Raw genomic sequence first — 22,694 nt, forward strand, 5'->3', positions numbered from 1 at the left:
AGCAGGTCACCATTGACAAATACTCCATATTTTTACATTTCCTCTCAGTTAGGAAAAATTAGCTTTGCCTTGGCCTTTAGTAACCTGGGGTTAACTGAAAGCTCGACGTGTGTTTTCTAAGTATTCATTTACATTCTATGTAGTTGTTTTATCTGAATTTGTCTACAAAAGCTTTTTTTTTTCCACAAAGGTTCCAAATTAAATCTGAATATTTCTAGCAGTATGCAGATTCTTTGTACTTTTGTTATAATTACAAAATAGTTTGTACATTTAGTTTGTACATATTGGAAAACATTGCATTTTGCTGTCTTATAATATATATACAGTATATATATATAAACACTTCGGTCTCCTTCTAAGACCTTTTTCAAGACCATCAAAGGTCTTAGAAAGAGACTAAAAAGTAAACCTGTGTTTTTTAATGAATTCAATAAAATATATTTTTTTTTGTAAAATGTTCCCAGAGGGTACCTATCTATCTATCTATCTATCTATCTATCTATCATCTATCTGTCTATCTATCATCTATCTATCTATCTATCTATCTATCTATCTATCTATCTATCATCAACCTTTTATTTCAATGCCTTTTAGGTAGCCACTGGGTCAATTGCTTATATTACTGTGTATACAGGTATGGGATCTGTTATCCGGAATGCTTGGGACCTGGGGTTTTCCGGATAAGGGATCTTTCCGTAATTTGGATCTCCATAACTTAAGTCTGCTACAAATCATTTAAATATTAAATAAACCCAATAGGATTGTTCTGCCCCCAATAAGGGGTAATTATATCTTAGTTAGGATCAAGTACAGGTACTGTTTTATTATTACAGAGAAAAGGGAATCATTTAACCATTAAATAAACCCAATAGGGCTGTTCTGCCCCCAATAAGGGGTAATTATATCTTAGTTGGGATCAAGTACAGGTACTGTTTTATTATTACAGAGAAAAGGGAATCATTTAACCATGAAATAAACCCAATAGGGCTGTTCTGCCCCAATAAGGGGTAATTATATCTTAGTTGGGATCAAGTACAGGTACTGTTTTATTATTACAGAGAAAAGGGAATCATTTAACCATTAAATAAACCCAATAGGGCTGTTCTGCCCCCAATAAGGGGTAATTATATCTTAGTTGAGATCAAGTACAGGTACTGTTTTATTATTACAGAGAAAAGGGAATCATTTAACCATTAAATAAACCCAATAGGGCTGTTCTGCCCCCAATAAGGGGTAATTATATCTTAGTTGGGATCAAGTACAGGTACTGTTTTATTATTACAGAGAAAAGGGAATCATTTAACCATTAAATAAACCCAATAGGGCTGTTCTGCCCCCGATAAGGATTAATTATATCTTAGTTGGGATCAAGTACAGGTACTGTTTTATTATTACAGAGAAAAAGAAAACCATTTAAAAAAATTAGAATCATTTTCTTATAATGGAGTCTAAAGGAGATGGCCTTACTATATTTCAGATAACTGGTTTCCAGATAAAGGATCCTATATCTGTATATTCATCTGTGCAAAGTTACAAAAATGCCCCTTTAAAAAGGGATGCCTGCAGGGCTCATTGTATGGATTTCATTACTATGGGTAAATATTGCTCAAGGGGAGAGAATTCTACTGAATTATGACACACATTGGTTGGGAGTAGAGATGTAGCGAACTGTTCGCCGGCGAACTAATGTTCGCGCAAATTCGCGGACTTTTGCCGATGTTCGCCACGGTTTTTTTTTTGGCGCCGCGTTTTTTCTCTTTGGTTTTCCGCCGCGTTTTTTCCGCTTCGTTTTATCGCCTATGCATATACATAGGAATAGCTTGCGGTTTTTTTTTTTGGCGTTATTTTTTGGCGTTTTTTTTTTGGCGCTTTTTTTTGGCGTTTTTTTTACAAGTATTTTTCAGAGAAGTTTTTGCCCTTGATCCCCCTCCTGCATGCCACTGTCCGGGTGGTGGCACCCTTTAAACAACTTTAAAAATCAGTTTTCTGGCCAGAAATGGCTTTTCTAGGTTTTAAAGTTCGCCTTCCCATTGAAGTCTATGGGGTTCGCAAAGTTCGCGAATATTCGCGAGTTTTGGCGAAAGTCCGCGAATGGGTTCGCGAACATTTTTGCACGGGTTCGCTACATCCCTAGTTGGGAGATACTAACGATTTGGCAGACATGGTTCTTCTTGAGGGCACTGGTCATTTCTTCATGTTTTCTCAGGAAGTCAAATCTCCCATCACTAATATTGGAGGCAGAATATTTATTGCATTGTATTTGTATGCAATAAATTGGCATTTGTAGGCTACATGATAAAGCAATATAAAATGGCATTGTGTTATTTTGTCTTTATTTAGAAAACATCCAAAATGAGCATACCAATACATCCAACATAGAAATATGTACAGAATTATGAAGGCCCATTTATCAACTGTCACGGTCGGCACCCAATACCAGAGCAAGTGCCAAGCACCCTGGTCTCGGCTCGTGCTTCACCAGTAGCGTGACCGCCTTTGGCTTCGGGAGGAGCCCTCAGCTACTCGGATGCCACCTGGACTTATACGAGAGGTGCAAAGCAGGAGTTCTGGCTAGCAATGGGGCACGACTGTAGAAAGTCAGTTAGGCCAAAGATCACGGTACAAATAGGGTTAAACAAGGTCATCTTCAGGCAGGCTAGGTCGGGGCGGGCAGCAATCAAGGAGAGTCAGACAGGCAAGGATCAAACCGGGTAATCAATACAGCAGGATGAGACGAAATCGTAGTCAAAGTATAAGCCGAGGTCAGATATGGATGGTCAGAATAGTCAGGAGCAAGCCGGGTCAAAACAGGAGAAATACTATCAGAATTACAGGAACAAGAATGCACAAGGCTCAGGAAGGCACCAGGAATCGAATCCTATCACGGGCAATGAATGTAAACAAAAGTCCCTTTAAATAGTTTAAATTTCGCGCCATTGCGCGATGACGTAATGACGCCAGCGTGCGCGCGCCTTTAAATTGCGAAAAATGCGCGCGCGCGCTCACTAGGAAGGAGCCGGCACAGGAGGAGAACGGCGCGGCGGGCGTCCCCGCCGATGGCAGCGCGGTGGGCGTCCCCGCCGCGCTGGTAAGTGTTTTGTTACATCAACATTCTCATTTTAGTGATTTTGAAGGTTTTTGAAACCATGTATAAACTCATTTTCTCTATTACACATACTAAGTGATTTATTACTATAGCACAAAAACGCAAATATTTTTCGTTTTGTCGCACAAATGAAACCCCTGACTTCTACATGATCTCAGCAGCTATCAAATTGGCGTATTTTTATTTTCGGGTTTGTCACAGTTTTGACGCATAATAAATGAAAAAAAATTAATTTTTTGCGCAAAAAACCCTGAACTTTAGTAAATGCCCCCCGTAGTATATATTTCATTAATAAATAACTGAAGAGACAGTATAATGGACTAAAAAAAAAAAATCTTTCTTTTAAAAGTTTTTACTTTTTCGAGATTTATAATGCGCCAAAACTGTGACAATTAGGGGCACATTTACTAATCCTCGAATCCGAATCCCGAATGGGAAAAAAATCAGATTGGAAATGAAAATTTTGCGTCATTTTAGTCGCTGTCACAATTTTATCGTATTTTGCGCGATTTTTTCGTATTGAGTAATTGTAAACGCCGGAAAAACCAATCCGAATTTTTCGTGATGGTGACAAAAAAGTAGCGGAAAATATACGATAAGGTCGTAATGGCGCCGAAAAAGTTGCGCAAAATACGAAAAAGTCGCAAAAATACCCATCATTACGAACAAAACGCATTCGGACGCTTTCGGACGTTCGTGGATTAGTAAATGTGCCCCTTAGTGATGAGTGAATCTGTCCCATTTCGGTGCTCCATAAAATTCACGAAAATTTGTAAAACGGCGAAAAATTCACGAAACGCATTTGTCACATGATTTTTTTGTCGTCCGTGTCTTTTTTGGTCGCCTGCATCTTTTTTTTTTCTGCCTGCGCTATTTTTGACGCGACCGTGCCCTTTTTTGATGCAACCACGCCCAATTTGATGCACGGCAAAAAAAAAATTTATGCGCAACAAAATTTTTCCGTGACGACTTTTCATGGAAGTTTCACGAAACAATTCGCCAATGGCGAAATACGGAAATTCGCTGCAAATCCATGCCTGGCGAAACAATACACTCATCACTAGTGACAATTCCAAATCCGAAAATACTCCATCTAAAAGATGTAGAAGTCAATGGGAGATGTCCCTTCCTGGGAGGATCCTTCTTTTGTTTAAAACCGTTAGAGATTTTTTTAGAGTTTTAACACTGATTTTTTTGCGACAATATGAAAAAGTTGCCGTTCATGCAACTAACTTTCACCCATTGAAAAATATGCTTCTAAAAATCCCATAGGAATGAATAGAACATGGGTGTATTTTTATGTATTAAGCTCGAAAATCATATTTTGACAAATCTGCCCATTAAGGTGGCCATACACAGGCCGATTCTAGCTGCCGACATCAGTCCTTTAGACCAATTGGGCACCTTATCCGCCTGTATATGGGCAGGAACGACGGCCTCCCCAACCAACATCGGGCCTGAAATCGCCCAAATCTTGATTGGGTAAGTTTGATTTTTCCCCCCGTTGATGTGGTCCCCGAACCGATGGCATCTATACCTGTCATTCTAATTCGATCATTTGGCCCCAGGGCCAAAGGACCGAATTAGCCCAATATTGCCCACCTGTAAGTGGGGATGTCGAGAGAAGTTACGCTCGCTTGCCGAGGATCTTACTATGTATGGCCACCCTTAGAGTCTGCAGATTTCCCTAGTGCATAGTCTAAAGGTGCCCATACACCTTCAGATCCGCTCGCTTGGCTATGTCGCCAAGCGAGCGGATCTTCTCCTGATATCCCCCACCTACGGGAGGGCAATATTGGGAGAATCCAGGCTAATTTGATCGTTTGGCCCTGGGGCAAAACGATCGAATTATAACAATGGGTATAGGCAAAGTCAGTCTGGGGACTGCATCGGCTCGTTGATGTGGTCCCCGGACTGACTTTGCCTATACCCATTGTTATAATTCGATCGTTTTGCCCCAGGGCCAAACGATCAAATTGCAACTAGATTTTTTAACCTGCCCGATTGAGATCTGCCCGATTTCAGGCCAGATGTCAGTGGGCAGGCCTGTCGGTAGTGCCCATACACGGGCTGAGTAGCTGCCGAATCAGTCCAAGGGACCAATATCGGCGGCTAGAATCGCCCCGTGTATGGGCACCTTAAGCAATAACTTTCTTACTTGCAAAATATTATTGTGCCACCTAAATAAAAAGCATTGCCCTCAATTAAAATTCACAATGTAATAACTGTCAAGCAAACAATAACCCCCCACCCCCGTGCACTCCAACCTCACGTTAGACCCTACTTTATAAAAGCCCCCCCCCCCAACACACACAAAAACAATAGCCCAGCTTTTTCAAAGAGCTATATTATTGGTGCTAAATGTTCACAGGCGCCAGGGTCAGTTTGAAGCCAACAAAAGCACGTTCACATGTGCGTATCATATGCAAACCTGGGGTTATTTCCAGTGATTAGAGTTACGACACACAGGGCATGTTGATTGATACACTTTTCTATGGAAATGCCAGGAATGAAATATATGTAATGAGCTATAATGGCAAGCACAGTAGAGGCCCACAGCCTGTAATTATTATCCTAGAGCATGCTCGGGTGCATTCATGGCAATAATCACTGCCCCTTCCCCTCTAATCAAATGCAAGTGACCCTCTCTATGGGCCGTAGGCCGCCCAGGAATCTGTTTGGGGGTTACAGATTATTTTTGTTTGTCGAGATTTCATACATGGGGAAAATTGAAGCTGAATTTAAAATATTTCCGGAAACCTGTTATCCAGAAAGCTCTGAATTACGGAAAGCCTGTCTCCCAGAGACTCCATTTTAATCAAATAATTCACATTTTTAAAACTGATTTCATTTTTCTCTGTAATAATAAAACAGTACCTGTACTTGATCCCAACTAAGATATAATTACCCCTTATTGGGGGCAGAACAGCCCTATTGGGTTTATTTAATGGTTAAATGATTCCCTTTTCTCTGTAATAATAAAACAGTACCTGTACTTGATCCCAACTAAGATATAATTACCCCTTATTGGGGGCAGAACAGCCCTATTGGGTTTATTTAATGGTTAAATGATTCCCTTTTCTCTGTAATAATAAAACAGTACCTGTACTTGATCCCAACTAAGATATAATTACCCCTTATTGGGGCAGAACAGCCCTATTGGGTTTATTTAATGGTTAAATGATTCCCTTTTCTCTGTAATAATAAAACAGCCCCTAATTAGGGATCTCTTACCCCAACAGGAGATTTCCCAGTGCTCCCCCCTCTACGGGCATCCCCACATGTGCATTTGTGCACGTGTAGGGGGGGGTGGAAAGGGGGAAGCATTGGGGGCGATGTGGCCGGCCAGGTTGCCTAGGGAACCTGGACGACTTGGCCCGCCTCTAGGTCTGGCCGCGGGAAGATCGTCGCAGTCGTGTCAAACTGAACTAAAAAAAAAATCACATTTCACTAATTTTTTTGCCTTTTCTCGATTTTTTCTGAAGGTTTGCAAATTTTTCAGCAAAGCGAATCGGGACAAATTCGCTCATCACTAAAAACTATCGCTTGTATTTTATCCCAACTAAGATATAATTAACCCTATTGGGTTTATTGAATTTTTAAATGATTTTTTAGTGCAATGTAAGTATCCAAATTACAGAAAGATCCCTTATCCGGAAAACCCCAGGTCCTAAGCATTCTGAATAACAGATCCCATACCTTTATAACATTTAAATTTTTTTACTACTATTTTTTAATCATTTTTGTTATCTACTTTCGATCCCACAACCCTACGTAAAGCCTTCACTAGGCATTTTTCTTTAAATGTGACCGTGGAGCCAAATGAAAGAACGCAGGCCCCATGGGTTGTTTAAAGATCACAGTGAGACTGGAGGCCAGAGCTGCGGTGTGTCGAGAAATGAGGTCAAAGGCCCTAATGGGCAACTGTGACTTCAAACCGAGATTGTGCGTAGATTTGGTTCAGGCAGGAAGCAGAAAGACACGGCTTTGCAAAGACCTATCTGGTTTTCCTCTGCTGCCATTGACTCCTGCGAGGAAACATATCAAACAATCCATTCAGGGATTAAAAGATAACCATATGCACTGAAAATGTAGACTAAGCCTGAAAAATGAATCTTTGGCCAACCTTTGACCTTCGGATGTGAAGAAACATATTGACGGCCGAGAAACCCGATGCTCGGAACCAATATCTTGACGATCTTAAGGCAATTGATACGGTTTGGCCTCACTCAATGGACTTTAAGGTAATGAGTTTGCTGCAAATTAAACTTTCCAGTTCAGCGTTACTTAGAAGACAACAGCTGGGAAAGGGCCTTGCACAAAGGACTCTTAAGAATTTCCTAGACATAGTAGCCTTGGTTGTCATTATCAACCTCTCTTTCATGCTCGTACTTAGCTACAAAAAAAGCTGATGTTGTAAATCAGAGTAATTAGGAATTTGGATTAGCTATTATTATAGCCATAACCTCATTAAGCCCTTAGGTCTACTTGTTCTAAGCGTCGTCTTTAGTCGCTAATGCTTGTAACAGCAGGGTCTTTCAGCTCCGTACACGCCTGTTAAACAATAAGCCTGGCATTTGTTGTTTATGTGCACTTCTAATTAATAAAGCTTGACACATATCTTGGTTTCCCACCATGAATTACTCGCACAGAAACATCATGGGAAAGGCATGGAGAATTCTAAGATAAGGACAAAGCAGTAGGAATGAAACTGGATTACACAGTGTGCAAGGCTATTAGGGATACCCGAGTGGAAAGCCGTGTGTATTGTAATGGCCAACTCTGGGCTGCCAAATTACTATAACAGAATAGAGAAATAAAAGGCACAAATAGCACAAATAAAGAACGGAATGGGAAGGAAAGAAATGCGCAGTGATGGACGTACATTGAAGAGAAACCAGACCGTTATAGTACAAAGAATATCATTGTATATTCTTCATTTTTACATTTTAGCTTGTGAGAAAAGGGGTACAGAATGGAAAAAGGGGGTCGGGTGGGAAATGTGCAAATAACAATAGATGGATATCACATGTATGTATGTATATCTTAATTTATAAAGTGCTACTTATATACGCAGCGCTGTACAGTAGAATACATTAATACAAACAGGGGGTTATTAAGATAATAATAGATAAATACACAGTAAAACAATAAATACAAATAAATACAAGATACAGTTGCAATAAGTTAAGAGTCAAAGAGACAAGAGGATGGAGGTCCCATGCTCAAACATAGCAAGATGTGACAACAAGTATTGCCTATTTGATCCACGACCTAAGAAAATCAATAAGAACTGAACAAAAATTATAAACTGTTTATCAATATGAAATAACCAGCAATTAGAACAGGGATCCCCAACCTTTTATACCCGCGAGCCACATTTAAATGGAAAAAGTGTTGGGGAGCAACACAAGCATGGAAAAAGTTTCTGGGGGTGAAAATAAAAGCTGTAATTGGCTGTATGATAGCACCTATGTGAACTGGCAGCCTATAGAAGGCTCTGTTTGGCTTTACAATGGGTTTTATGCAACCAAAACTTGTCCCCAAGTTTTGGTTGCAAAACTGCGTTGATGCCACTGAGAGCAACATCCAAGGGGTGGGGGAGCAACGTTTTGTTCAGGAGCCACTGGTTGGGGATCACTGAATTAGAATGGGGCCAATATTTTCTAATATTCTTTACTCTTGTTGTGATTAATATATGTACATTCCTCTATGTGCTATGTGCAAGGTTCATATTCAGATAGTAAGGTCAGCAATGCTCACAGGCAGTGCCTAAAGGTAAGTCCTGGACATGGGCTAAAGGCACATTTCTTTGATGAGTATGTCAAAATATTTCTATCCATTGGGTTTAACCATGCAATGACCTTTTAACTAATCCCTTGTTTCACTCAATGAAAAAATCCCCAAAAAGCATGTACTACTTTCTACATACCAGATCATCAGGATAACACTCCTTAAGGGTTCTGTCACATTCATGTTGTGAATGAGGCTCACACTGTCAGCCGGGGGTCACTCTGGGACTCAGCAGTTCCCAAATGATGCCTATACAACTGAATGAGTTTCTGCAAGATACAGCATGTTTTACATCCAATGTGCAAGGCCCATCGGCAATGCTGCCTCAGGGACCCCCACCGTGGACCCCACACCCACCAGGGGTCCTGTCGCCCTCCTAAACCCCTCCACCGTCGCTCTCCCAACCCCCTAAGCACACATACATTATATTTAGTATTGGAGCAATCGGGGGAGGCAAATAAGCGGGGGCACCGGCAGGGATCAGATCTGGGTCTGCAGGTCCAACAAGGTCCGGGGCCCACCAGGTTTTCTCCTGGTACCCTACCAGCCCAGTCTGACCCTCCAGATTGAGAGATATTTTGCCAAAGTCTTCAAATGGTACTGAAGGCATGGTTATGGCTAAAGTGACAAAGACTCGCAGGCCATTAGTTCAACTCCCAGTAGGGGGGTAATAGGATTTGGGAATTGCAATGTGTAATGAAACACAACAAGGATTCAGTCTAGGAATGCAGCAAAGACACTAAATAATCTGATTTAAAAGCAACAATGAATATTTCTCTAAGAATTACAACATTTTCGCCTACTTTATTCCACTTTTGTTTGTATTACATACGGCAGTTTAAGATGTTATTACTGAAAAGGGGAGCTCTTCAAAGGAAAGCTTGTATGTTAGAATGTAGTGGGGATATTTATATCTTTATATAATGACAGCTCTAATGGTGCCCAGGACTGGCTGATGGCTAGGGCCAGACTGGGGTAGTTACACTGGAGTGTAGTGCAAGCAAGAATGTTAATATTCCAAATGACATGTCTCCTCTTTTTCTGTTTCAATATATATTCACATTATTTGTAGATTGTAAGCTCTTTTGGGCAGGGCTCTCTTCACCTCCTGTATCAATTATTGATTGCTTTATATGTTACTCTGTATGTCCAATGTATGAAACCCACTTATTGTACAGCGCTGCGGGATATGTTGGCGCTTTATAAATAAATGTTAATAATAATAATAATAATATCTGCAGGTTTTTATGCAAAATGTGTTCTGTTTTCATTTTAGATTCAGAATTTTCTATTTACCACTTTAAAGACACGCAGTTAGGGACAAATTGCCTAAAATGACATGGTTTAAGAACCACTGGTGCTCTTCATTGTTTTAATAGCTTTGTATTGAGAGTTATAGTTCAGCCTCTCTAACTAGTAATTGGTCTGGGCAGGCAGCAATCAAAACAGGTCCACTTTTGGGTACAAGGTCAGGGCAGGCAGCAAGTGAACAGAGTTCATGAACAGGCAGAAGGTCAGGGCAGGCAGCAAGTGAACAGAGTTCATGAACAGGCAGAAGGTCAGGGCAGGCAGCAAGTGAACAGAGTTCATGAACAGGCAGAAGGTCAGGGCAGGCAGCAAGTGAACAGAGTTCCTGAACAGGCAGAAGGTCAGGGCAGGCAGCAAGTGAACAGAGTTCCTGAACAGGCAGAAGTTCAGGGCAGGCTGTAGACAAGTAGGAATCCAGACAACAGGTCAAGCCTTAAAACCAGGGGGGAATGGGGAACAAGGATGGGCAGGAATGAATTACAGGATGCTCAGACAGAATATTTGGGTGGCTTAATGTGGCCATACATGTTAAGATCCGCTCACTTGGCGAGGTCGCCAAGCCAGCGGATCTTCTCCCGAAATCCCCACCTACAGGGGCCAAATGATCAAATTAGGACGCCGGAATAGGCACAGTTGGTTCGAGGACCGCATCAATGAGCGGATGTGGCTCCTGATCCGACTAAATTTTTTAACCTGCCCGATCGATATCTGGCCGATTTCAGGCCAGATATCAGTCTGGCAGGCCCATCATTTGTGCCCCTACACGGCCAATAAGCTGACGAATTTGTCTAAGGGACCGATATCGGCAGCTACAATAGGCCCGTGTATGGCCACCTTTAGTCCAGGCAAAAGCACAATGATCCAGCCCAGGGTGTTGGAGGAGGCAAGCTTAAATATCATCTTTATTGGGCTATTGTCTACAGCTGGACCACAGTGTCAACCAGGCTCTATCTGGAGGAGGCGCAGCCAATATATATATATATAGGGGTTCCTGGTTCTAGAAAAGGGAATCCCTCACAGGGTTCTAACTAATAACCTTGAAACTGACACTTCTGAACTGAGAATGGCATTTGCTCAGTCCTTTTGCACTTGCGTCTGAGGTCAAAGTAGATGGCCCCTATAAACAAAGCAGGTAAAAAGAGAAGCAAAAGATGGAAGTAGACAGTAGAAGAGATAAGCATAGGAACATGTGTGCAGGTACCTATACCATAGAGCTCTCGAGCACCCAGCAGTGCCCCCTGTTGCCTTGCCAAGGGTCACATTTGGTCTTGATCCACTGTGGGAATATTCTTTTTCATTTTGAAACCGCCTGAACCCAACTAAACGGAGCCCCTGGTATGTACGTGCAACGCCCGGCCTGCCTACAGCCGCAGAACCTTTTATGTGCAAGTGATTTGTATTTTATTGTTTCTTTGCTTTTAAGTAGAGATCAACCTAAGTTCTCTCCCCACGTGGTAATTTGTAATAAAGAATCAGCCAGCCAAAAATGATATTGCAGTGCAATAACGGCCATGATTAAAATACCTTTCCCAAGCGCAGACTTTATCAGCTGCACAAACTGAGCCAGTATTCTCTGGGGTGCGCACCCCGGGGCAAACCATGTAGCAGCACTTTCCTGTCTGCAAGAATTAATAAAATTGTATTAAATAAATAAATTCATATCATATTTAATAGGACTCCAAAACAATTTGCCCTTAGTGGTAATTAAACGAGAACCCAGGCCAGGAATCCCTTTCTTCCAAAGGAATCCCTTTCTTCCCCTGGCTGGGGAACTGAAAGGGTGTGGGAAGGCAGTAGTGAGAACTACAGGTATAGGACCCATTATCCAGAATGCTCGGGACCAAGGGTATTCCGGATAAGGGATCTTTCCGTAATTTGGATCACCATACCTTGAGTCTACTAAAAAATCAGTAAAACATTAATTAAACCCAATAGGATTATTTATATTTTAGTTGGGATCAATTACAAGGTACAGATATGGGACAACTTTATCCAGAAATTTCTGAATTACAGAAAGGCTATCTCCCATAGACTCCATTTTAATCAAATAATTCATATTTTTAAAATTTGTTTCCTTTTTCTCTGTAATAATAAAACAGTACCTGTACTTGATCCCAACTAAGATATAATTACCCCTTATTGGGGGCAGAACAGCCCTATTGGGTTTATTTAATGCTTAAATGATTCCCTTTTCTCTGTAATAATAAAACAGTACCTGTACTTGATCCCAACTAAGATATAATTACCCCTTATTGGGGGCAAAACAATCCTATTGGGTTTATTTACTGTTTAAATAATTTTATTAGCAGGCTTAAGGTAGGAGATCCACATTACAGAAAGACCCCTTATCTGGAAAACCCCAGGTCCCTGGGTAATGGGTCCCATACCTGTACTATTTTATTTCTACAGAGGAAAAAGGAAATCAGTTTTAAAATTCTGTATTATTTGATTAAAATGGGAGACAGGCTTTCCGTAATTCAGAGCTTTCTTGATAATGGGTTTCCGGGTAAAGGGATCCCATACCTGTACTCCAGATGCATTTTTAGAAGAAGAGGAGTGCCAGCCCGGGCACCACCCAGTCATTCTACCTTTTACCTGGTTGGGCAGGCTCTGTAAGTGTCTTTTCTCCCCGGTGACATCATTGCACATGATTCTACCCGTTTTGGTGACATCACCAATTATATCCCGCTCCCCTCTAGTGATGTCACTTTGCCTATACCCCAATCTATCTTTGATGTCACCCAAAGGGGGTAGGGCGGGATTGGGGTGTGCGGGAGTATATAAAGCAAGGGCATTAGGTGAATGCTAAGAAAGGTCACTGATTCCCAAATGAAAATTAAACCTGATTTTGCTTAATTTCCATGTAGAAACAATATTATTGTTATTATTTTAACATGACTGTGAGAATACACAGAGCCTGACTGGTGCAGCTGCTGCTACTAATAATCTGAAATTATAATGCGGTTTCTATTTGAATTGTATTTGTATAATACATAGAATTGTTTGCTCTGTTAAATCTCATGTGTAACAGCTAACCACAGAGCAACAATAAGAGACCAGAGTAGGGGGGCGGGTTTATTGCTACTACGGGGGAAATAAAGAATTCCATTTACAAACCGACCAGACATTTAAATAGAGAAAATCAACCCTTTTTGAGTGGGTTTAACTGGATCTGCACCAAATAATGTTTATACAGGTATGGGACCTGTTATCCTGAGTGCTCGGGACCTGGGGTTTTCCAGATAAGGGATCTTTCTGTAATTTGGATCTCCATAACTTGTCTGCTAAAAATCATTTCAATTTTATTTTAAACCCAATAGGATTGTTCTGCCCCAATAAGGGGTAATTATATCTTAGTTGGGATCAAGTACCCCTTGCTGAGGGCAGAACAGTCCTATTGGGTTTATTTAATGGTTAAATGATTCCCTTTTCTCTGTAATAATAAAACAGTACCTGTACTTGATCCCAACTAAGATATAATTACCCCTTATTGGGGGCAGAACAGCCCTATTGGGTTTATTTAATGGTTAAATGATTCCCTTTTCTCTGTAATAATAAAACAGTACCTGTACTTGATCCCAACTAAGATATAATTACCCCTTATTGGGGGCAGAACAGCCCTATTGGGTTTATTTCATGGTTAAATGATTCCCTTTTCTCTGTAATAATAAAACAGTACCTGTACTTGATCCCAACTAAGATATAATTACCCCTTATTGGGGGCAGAACAGCCCTATTGGGTTTATTTAATGGTTAAATGATTCCCTTTTCTCTGTAATAATAAAACAGTACCTGTACTTGATCCCAACTAAGCTATAATTACCCCTTATTGGGGCAGAACAGCCCTATTGGGTTTATTTAATGGCTAAATTATTCCCTTTTCTCTGTAATAATAAAACAGTACCTGTACTTGATCCCAACTAAGATATAATTACCCCTTATTGGGGGCAGAACAGCCCTATTGGGTTTATTTAATGGCTAAATTATTCCCTTTTCTCTGTAATAATAAAACAGTACCTGTACTTGATCCCAACTAAGATATAATTACCCCTTATTGGGGGCAGAACAGCCCTATTGGGTTTATTTCATGGTTAAATGATTCCCTTTTCTCTGTAATAATAAAACAGTACCTGTACTTGATCCCAACTAAGATATAATTACCCCTTATTGGGGGCAGAACAATCCTATTGGGTTTATTTCATGTTTTATTGATTTAAGGTAGACTTAAGGTATGGAGATCCAAATTACAGAAAGACCCCTTATCCGGAATTTACATTTTCAATGTCCGTGTTTACGTGACAAAAATTCATATGATTTTACGGATTTGGATTCGGTTCAGCTGAATCCTGCCAAAAAAAGGCCAAATCTTGCCAAAATCCTGAACCAAATCCTGGATTCGGTGCATCCCTAATTATAACTGATAACATCACTAAGCACCATTTATAAGGTGATACAGTAATTTATAGAATATCCATGGCCCTGGTGTATCAGATATATATTTATACCATGCTAGTTATTATAAGGTGCGCTGTACTGTTCCAGTGTATATTGCCCCCCATGTATGTCTGTACCTGATTGCTACCCGCAGCCTATGATACGGGGAAATCTCATGTTCCTGCGTTTAGCTGTGGGCCTTTCCCCCTGCAGAGTTTGTATAAGGTAAAGTCAAAGCAGTTATAGAGAGAGGGAGAGAAGTTACAGCTGGAAAGCTCACGGCTTTCCCTGAGCTCGCTCTTTCCCTCACTAAACCACCCATAAAAGTAATTTATATGTACTTCACAGCTGTTTCTAAAAAAAACAAGGTTCTGCTTGCGCCCATATTTAATATAAATATTTCAGCTTTATAGAGAAGGGTTCTGCAATACACTTCCATGTATATACAAACTTCCCCGAGAGCACAGAAGCTTGACTACAACTGTTTTGATAACTAGGCAAGCCCAAGAACCGCTAATGCATTTTGCCACTTGAAGACATCTTGACAAACATTCCATTCGGAGCGCAGTATAAATATGGAACCGCTGTTCTCCTCTTCAGCTTGTCATTTCTAACTCATTTTGTCATAACAAACTCCATCATGGCTGCCAAGGAGACCTACTCTGTTCGGGGCTGTAGAGTAAACACCTAGAGTTGGAAAATCCTCCGCTTCTGAACGTAAATCAGCTTCGCTGTGGGACGTTGGTTAAGATTAAAGGAGAACGACAGCATTCAAATGAATATGGTTAAAAATACTGTGTTTTATATGTCGAACTTACTGTACCAGCCCAGAGGTTCAGCAGCCCGATAACAGTAATGATCCAGACCTTTTAGAGTTGCCCAGAGCAGCTCCCTGTTTCATCTTTTGTGTGTCAGTGGCACTGCACATGCTCAGTAGGCTCTGGGCTGCTATTGAGAAGCTAAGCTGGGGGTGGTGGGAAATCATCAAAACATGATTAAAAAGAAAGGTTAAGTTTGTCATAGCAGCTAATGCTACAAGGGAACAAATTGTAGCAACTTCTCTACAACTTAAGGTGGCCATACGCGCTAAGATCCGCTTGCTTGGCGAGGACGCCAAGTGAGCGGACCTTCTCCCGATATCCTCACCTATGAGTGAGCGATATCGGGTTAATTCAGTTTTTGATAGAAGTAGGTTCAAGTTCTCCATTCAATTTGAAAAAGCAAAAGACAGAATATAGTGTAATACCCTTTATTAAAAATAGTCCTGCTGTAGTACAGGCTACTAACAGATAAGAACAAACCGTATTACAAACAGCTCTACGCGTTTCACGTGTCCGACACGCTTCATCAGGAGAAATAAAAATGTGATCTAAAAACATCATCTTATACTGGCAAATCACATGCATAAAATGGTGATTAAGATGAGAAACAGCTGACCCAAAGAGTATAGGTGCACATTAAACATAAACCAATAGGGAAGAAAACATGAACCAATGGGGAAAGGAGGAGGGAGTAGTGCCATAAACCCATATAATTGTGATCCGCCCACCATGTAGAGGAGCTGCATACAAATCCCATACAAATCCCATGTCCCCCCTGGCCAGATTTTTTTTTTTTTTCTCTTTACCATTTATTCCTTTGACTTCCTTTAACCTTTTCTCTTTCCACCCCTATCTCATAACATTAAATCAATGAGCCGATGCGGTCCCCGATCTGACTAAATTTTTAAACCTGCCCGATGGAAATCTGACCGATTTCAGGCCAGATATCGGTCGGGCAGGCCCATCGTTGGTGCCCCTACACGGGCCGATTAGCTGCCAAGTTGGTCTAAGGGACTGATATCAGCAGCTACGATCGGCCCGTGTATGGGGACCTTTACAGACAGCATGCAGCAACTACATAACCCACAATGCATTGCAGTATGATTATTCTTTCCTTATTGACATCACGTGTGCAGGGGATTGTGGGATTGGGAGGATGCAGGCTAAAGGCAGGCTGGGGACAGGTGACTACTGTTACATTTTATCTGAGTCACAAAGTAGCCAGCCAGATCAGCAGGGAACAGGGGGCGGGGCTTAGGGAACTGTTCCAAACCATATTATTACATTAAACATCATAAAAAGGCTGCATATTTTTTAATTGATTTATATTGCAAAGTTGCTTGAAATTATGGTTATGTTGTTAGTGAACTGCCCGTTTTTTCATTTTTTAGGCCTTACTGCAACATTGTGGGCATTCCTGCTAGGTCAGTTGCCCACTAAGCGCTGGCAATCTTTCTTTCCAGTTGCCCAGAATACCTGAATAAATGTTCACTGAGTAAATGAAGTCAAAAGATTCGCCAGTAACCCACAACTTGTCTATTGGGTTCCTTCTGCACATAAGTATCTTTGTTACCAGCACATAGCAAAGGCTTATTATAATCCAAGTAGGACAGTACATGAAGCACACTTGAACCATGGCTTAAAGCACCACCAATTGTATAAAGCACCTCTGTGCTTAAGAGATACTTTAATCTGCATTTCAAGTGTATTTGTGTGTTCCTGTGTTCTTTGCTCAGTGCCACATTGATAAGCACCTTTGATCTCTAAGTGCCTTGGTTTCCTGGGGGTCTTATATCTTTTTTCTGGGCTGTTTCTTAAGAATCAATAGACAATCTCCTGAATACAGTAGGGCTCATTCTCTGATGGTGGGGAAGGGTTCAAAGTGCCAAAACCAAGCAAAAGGTGTCATGTTTGATGGCAAGGCAGTGTGCAGAAGGGACAGGTAATGGGTAGAAGAATGGACCTTCTTCCACCAATTACCTGTCCCTTAACTTGTGAATCATTCAGATGTGCAAGATAAGAAACAGTGAAAGGCACAGGGTACAAAGGGGCTCAGTATAGGTAATAGGACAGGGTTGACTTGTGCCTGAAGCCATTGTGCCCTGCATCTCAGGCCAGATTTTAAATCTGACACAAGGTACAGAGCACAGGTGTACCCAAAACATAAGCAGATGGGATATACCTGTACTCTGCTTCCTTTACCCCAGACTACAGACTCTGTCGCTGTAGATAGATTATACATCAATTACATGAGTCCCACTGGAGCTAACCCTATCACACACACTATGGTCAGTTTTGTCAGGAGCCAATTAACCTACCTGTATGTTTTGGGGTGTGGGAGGAAGCCAGGGTACTAGGTGGAGAAAGCAGAAACTCCTTGCCCTGGCTGGAATTGAACCTACAACTGCAATGCTGTGCCAAAATATTCTGCAGCACCTTACACAGATTATAAATCATTCACATCAGTTTCTGCCCCAGTGGAGCTTGCAATCTAAGAACCCTATCACATTTTGGAGAGTGTGAGGAAACCAAAGTATCAGTAGGACACAACGAGAACATACAAACTCCTGGCAGATAGTGCCCTGGCTGGAATCATACCTAGGACCCCAGTAACCATTGTGCCACTTTGGGCAAGTCTCATTGTTATACAGGTATGGGATCTGTTATCCAAAATATCTGGAACCTTGCATCTTCCGGATAAGGAGCCTTTATGTAATCTGGATCTCTTTTTTTTTTCAATTTAAGTTTTCAGGTTTTTTTGGAAGATAAATCTCACAAATTGACATTGCAGATTACATAGATCTGTCCCCTTCCAAAGGCAGCAGTGCAAGTCAGAGATGTTCCAAAAATATGTGCAATAGCACAAAATACACAAACTGGCACATTTCTTACTTACTAGATGGCACCACTTGGGAGTGGCATGGTATGTTTTGGGCAAAAAGAAAACCAACCTTTGTGCCTGTTTCACCTTGCACCTTCTTTGTAAAGACCCCTTCAATGTTCCGCACATAAATCCTTTCCTATACACAACAGCCCCATGCCTTCCCTCAATGAGCCACTGCTTCTCCCTGAATTGGAATTTATGTGTGAGTGGGATGCCAGGGTTTCAGCGGAGCAGAATAAAAATCTGAAAATATGGTTTATATTTTTACAGAAATGCCTCGCTTCTCTTATCTCCCACCGTCAGATCCATTTCTGTGGAAGTGTTTACTTTGGAGCCGAAAGGGAAAAGGGCCGGGGATCCTACAGTAGAGAATCATATATTAACTGAAGCTTATCTTTTCTTCGGAATAATTTATATGGTGTTGGATCATGCTTTCGTGCATTACTGTGCCATCAATCGTGCAGAGGCAAGCTCCTTGATCTGTTTGTCAGAAGTAGAAAATAAATACTGGGCTCTGTATAATGTGCCTTTTTCTTCCACATTTCTCGATTAACTACGGGCCGGAAGATTGATTCCCATTTTATGATTCAAGCCGGTTCCCTTTGCCCAACCTCTTGTGAAAGAACCACTTACGGGCCTACAGAATGTTGGTTGGAATCAGTTTATCTGGCGTGTTTTTCCGTATTGTGCATTTGGGCTGATACGGGCTGTACAAGCATTCATTTTATAACATTTTCCTCTTCATTAAAGATGTGACCTTGAAATCCCTTTGAAAGCTTTCCAGAAATCCGACTTCTAACGCCAAAGAGAAACACCTGTTGAACCTACAGTTTGTGCTAGAAATGTGTAACCATAATCCTGCCAGTCATTATCTCCTTACTAATAGTGATGGGCGAAATGTTTCTCCAGGCATGGATTCGCGGCGAATTTCTGTGTTTCGCCACTGGCGGATTGTTTCGCAAAACGGATGAAAAAATTTGCTGCGGAAAAGTTCGCCACGCAAAAAAAGAATAGCCACGGGCGAAAAAAGAGTAGCCGTGTGACAAAAGAATAGCCGCAGGCGACAAAAGAGTAGCTGTGCGACAAAAGAATAGCCGCAGGCGACAAAAGAGTAGCCGTGCGACAAAAGAATAGCCGCAGGCGACAAAAGAGTAGTCGTCCGACAAAAGAATAGCCACGGGCAACAAAAGAGTAGCCGTGCGACAAAAGAATAGCCGCAGGCGACAAGAGAGTAGCCGTGCGACAAAAGAATAGCCGCAGGCGACAAAAGAGTAGCCGTGCGACAAAAGAATAGCCACGGGCGACAAATGAGTAGCCGTGCGACAAAAGAATAGCCGTAGGCAACAAAAAAATAGTTGCGGGCAACAGTTTTTTTTGACGCACAACATTTTTGCCGTTTCGCAAATCTTTTGAAAGGTTTGCGAATTTTTCGGTGAAGCGAAACGGGACAGATTCGCTCATTACTACTTACTAACTAAATATCTCCGTTGAACAGTCACCTACAAGTTAGAAATCAAAGCAAAGGCCTAATTGGTTGCTACAGGCAACATCACCGGTGATATTTATCTCCATTCTTTGTAAACACACCCCTAAGTCATGGTGAATGTGCGAATAGCACTGCTGGCATTTAGCACCTATGTTAGTCTTTTGGTTGTCTTCAAATGGCTGGGTCATGAAGTTTGGCCAATTACATCAGTGGATGCTGGACTTTTTCGGTCCCCCCTTGGAGGACCAACCTTTGTTGAGGGTTACATATATGTATGTATGTATGTATATCTTTAGTTATAAAGTGCTACTTATGTACGCAGCGCTGTACAGTAGAATAGATTAATACAAACGGGGTTATTAAGATAATAATAGATAAATACAAAGTATAACAATAAATACAAATAAATACAAGATACAGTTGCAATAAGTTAAGAGCCAAAGACACAAGAGGATGGAGGTCCCTGTCCCATAGAGCTTACAATCTATATGGGAGGGTAAGAGCCAAAGACACAAGAGGATGGAGGTCCCTGCCCCGTAGAACTTACAATCTATATGGGAGGGTAAGAGCCAAAGACACAAGAGGATGGAGGTCCCTGCCCCGTAGAGCTTACAATCTATATGGGAGGGTAAGAGTCAAAGACACAAGAGGATGGAGGTCCCTGCCCCGTAGAACTTACAATCTATATGGGAGGGTAAGAGTCAAAGACACAAGAGGATGGAGGTCCCTGCCCCGTAGAACTTACAATCTATATGGGAGGGTAAGAGCCAAAGACACAAGAGGATGGAGGTCCCTGCCCCGTAGAGCTTACAATCTATATGGGGGGGTAAGAGCCAAAGACACAAGAGGATGGAGGTCCCTGTCCCGTAGAGCTTACAATCTATATGGGAGGGTAAGAGTCAGAGACACAAGAGGATGGAGGTCCCTGTCCCGTAGAGCTGACAATCTATATGGGCTTTTATATAGGAAAACTATGGTGTGTCAGCCATCCAGACATAGGGACACATTTTCTTTGAATTCAGATCTTTATGGGGGGGGACATTTACTAATGTTTGTATTTCTTTTTCTTTCACGGTTTTTGCACAAAAATATGATTTTTTCATGGAAAAAATTCAATTTTTTTAATGCGTTGCAATTGCGACAAAACCGAAAGCCAACACACCTTCTAAAAGCAGTCGAGATAATGTAGACGTTAATGGTGGGTGTCCTTTTTGCAACTGGAAGAACTTTTTTTGCTTTGTTTTAGAGGTTTTCCCTAAAACAAAGCAAAGTATTTGTATGTTATGCTTTCTTTTATAAAGCTGTTTTAATAAATCACTTGACATTCATGGTTTTAGAGAAAGTGAGTTTAATTGTAATTTCAAAAACCATTAAAACAGCAAGAAAGAAAATATTGTTAATGGGCCTCATAGACTTCAATGGAGTTTTTCTCATTGAATTGCACCTGGCTCAATGGGAAAATCTGGAATTGAATTAGGAGATAAGTTTTTTTCATTAAATTGAACCCATAGTTCCAAATCTCACTGATATTGATCTTCTGTCTAGGCTTTCCTAGAATGTAAAGAAATAAACACAGTAAAGGAAGACTTTGGGGCACATTTACTAATCCACGAACATCCGAAAAGTGTCCAAATGCGTTTTTTTCGTAATGATCGGTATTTTGCAACTTTTTTGAGCGCTCAATATGAAAAAGTCGCGACAATTCATGAAATTTGTAATGGCTATGAAAAAGTCGCGACAATTCGCTCAAGTCGTAACGGCTAGGAAAAAGTCGCAAAAAATACGAAAAAGTCGCAAAATGTTCGTTTTCCAATCCGAATTTTTCCCATTCGGATTCGTGGATTAGTAAATCAGCCCCTAAAAGTCCCCATACACGTTAAGATTCACTCGCTTGACGAGATCGCCAAGCGAGCGGATCTTCACCCGATATCCCCACCTACGGGTAGCCGATATCGGGGAGCGTGTAGGCTAATTCGATCATTTGGCCCCAGAATAATATTGGCGGCAATGGGGTAGTCGGTTCGGGGACCGCATCAATGCGCCGATGCGGTCCCCGATCCGACTAAATTTTTTAACCTGCCCGATCGATATCTGGCCAATTTCAGCCCAGATATTGGTCGGGCAGGCCCCTCGTTCCTGCCCCTACAGGGGCCGATAAGCTGCCGAATTGGTCCAAGGGACAGATATCGTCAGCTACAATCAGCCCGTGTATGGGGACCTTTAGTTTCATGAAAAACACATTCACTTGACTGAGAAAAATGTCTCAGCACTGGGCAATGGCCCATGGGGGGGAGTCAGCCGCAGCTAATAACCCCTACTGTGTGCAACTGATCTTTCCGAAATGCTTTCCCACTGGCAATAAAATGAATCACCGTTGGGAAGCCATATGCATTGTTTTGTTTTCCACAAAGTTTCCTCCTTCACGAAGCGGTCACCCACAGTAGCCAAGAATAACTGTGGGCAACTAATCTTCCCATGGCCCATGGCCCATGGCCCTAATAGTGTTGAGACGGTTTTTCTCAGCCAAGTGAATGTGTTTTTCGTGAAACTTGGTCTTCCTTAATTGTGTTTATTTCTTTACATTCTTCATTTTCCTTGTGCAAACAAATCATTAGACTGTGGAAACTACTGGAAAACACAACAAAAGGGAGATCAGACCGCTGACTTTTCCGTGTCAGACGTAGTTACAATCAGGAAGCAAGTAGATGGGCCGCGTGCATGAAAGGAGATATGCAGACAGAAAGTTGTCTGTAATGCTTCAAGAAGTAAATTATATCAGATTTTTCACTACATTTACTAAACCAAGTACAAAGTTGTCATGTCAAAACAAACACCATTTATTTAGATATTTACATCAATGCC

This window comes from Xenopus tropicalis, chromosome 5, assembly GCF_000004195.4.
Source record: "Xenopus tropicalis strain Nigerian chromosome 5, UCB_Xtro_10.0, whole genome shotgun sequence".
NCBI lineage: Eukaryota > Metazoa > Chordata > Amphibia > Anura > Pipidae > Xenopus > Xenopus tropicalis.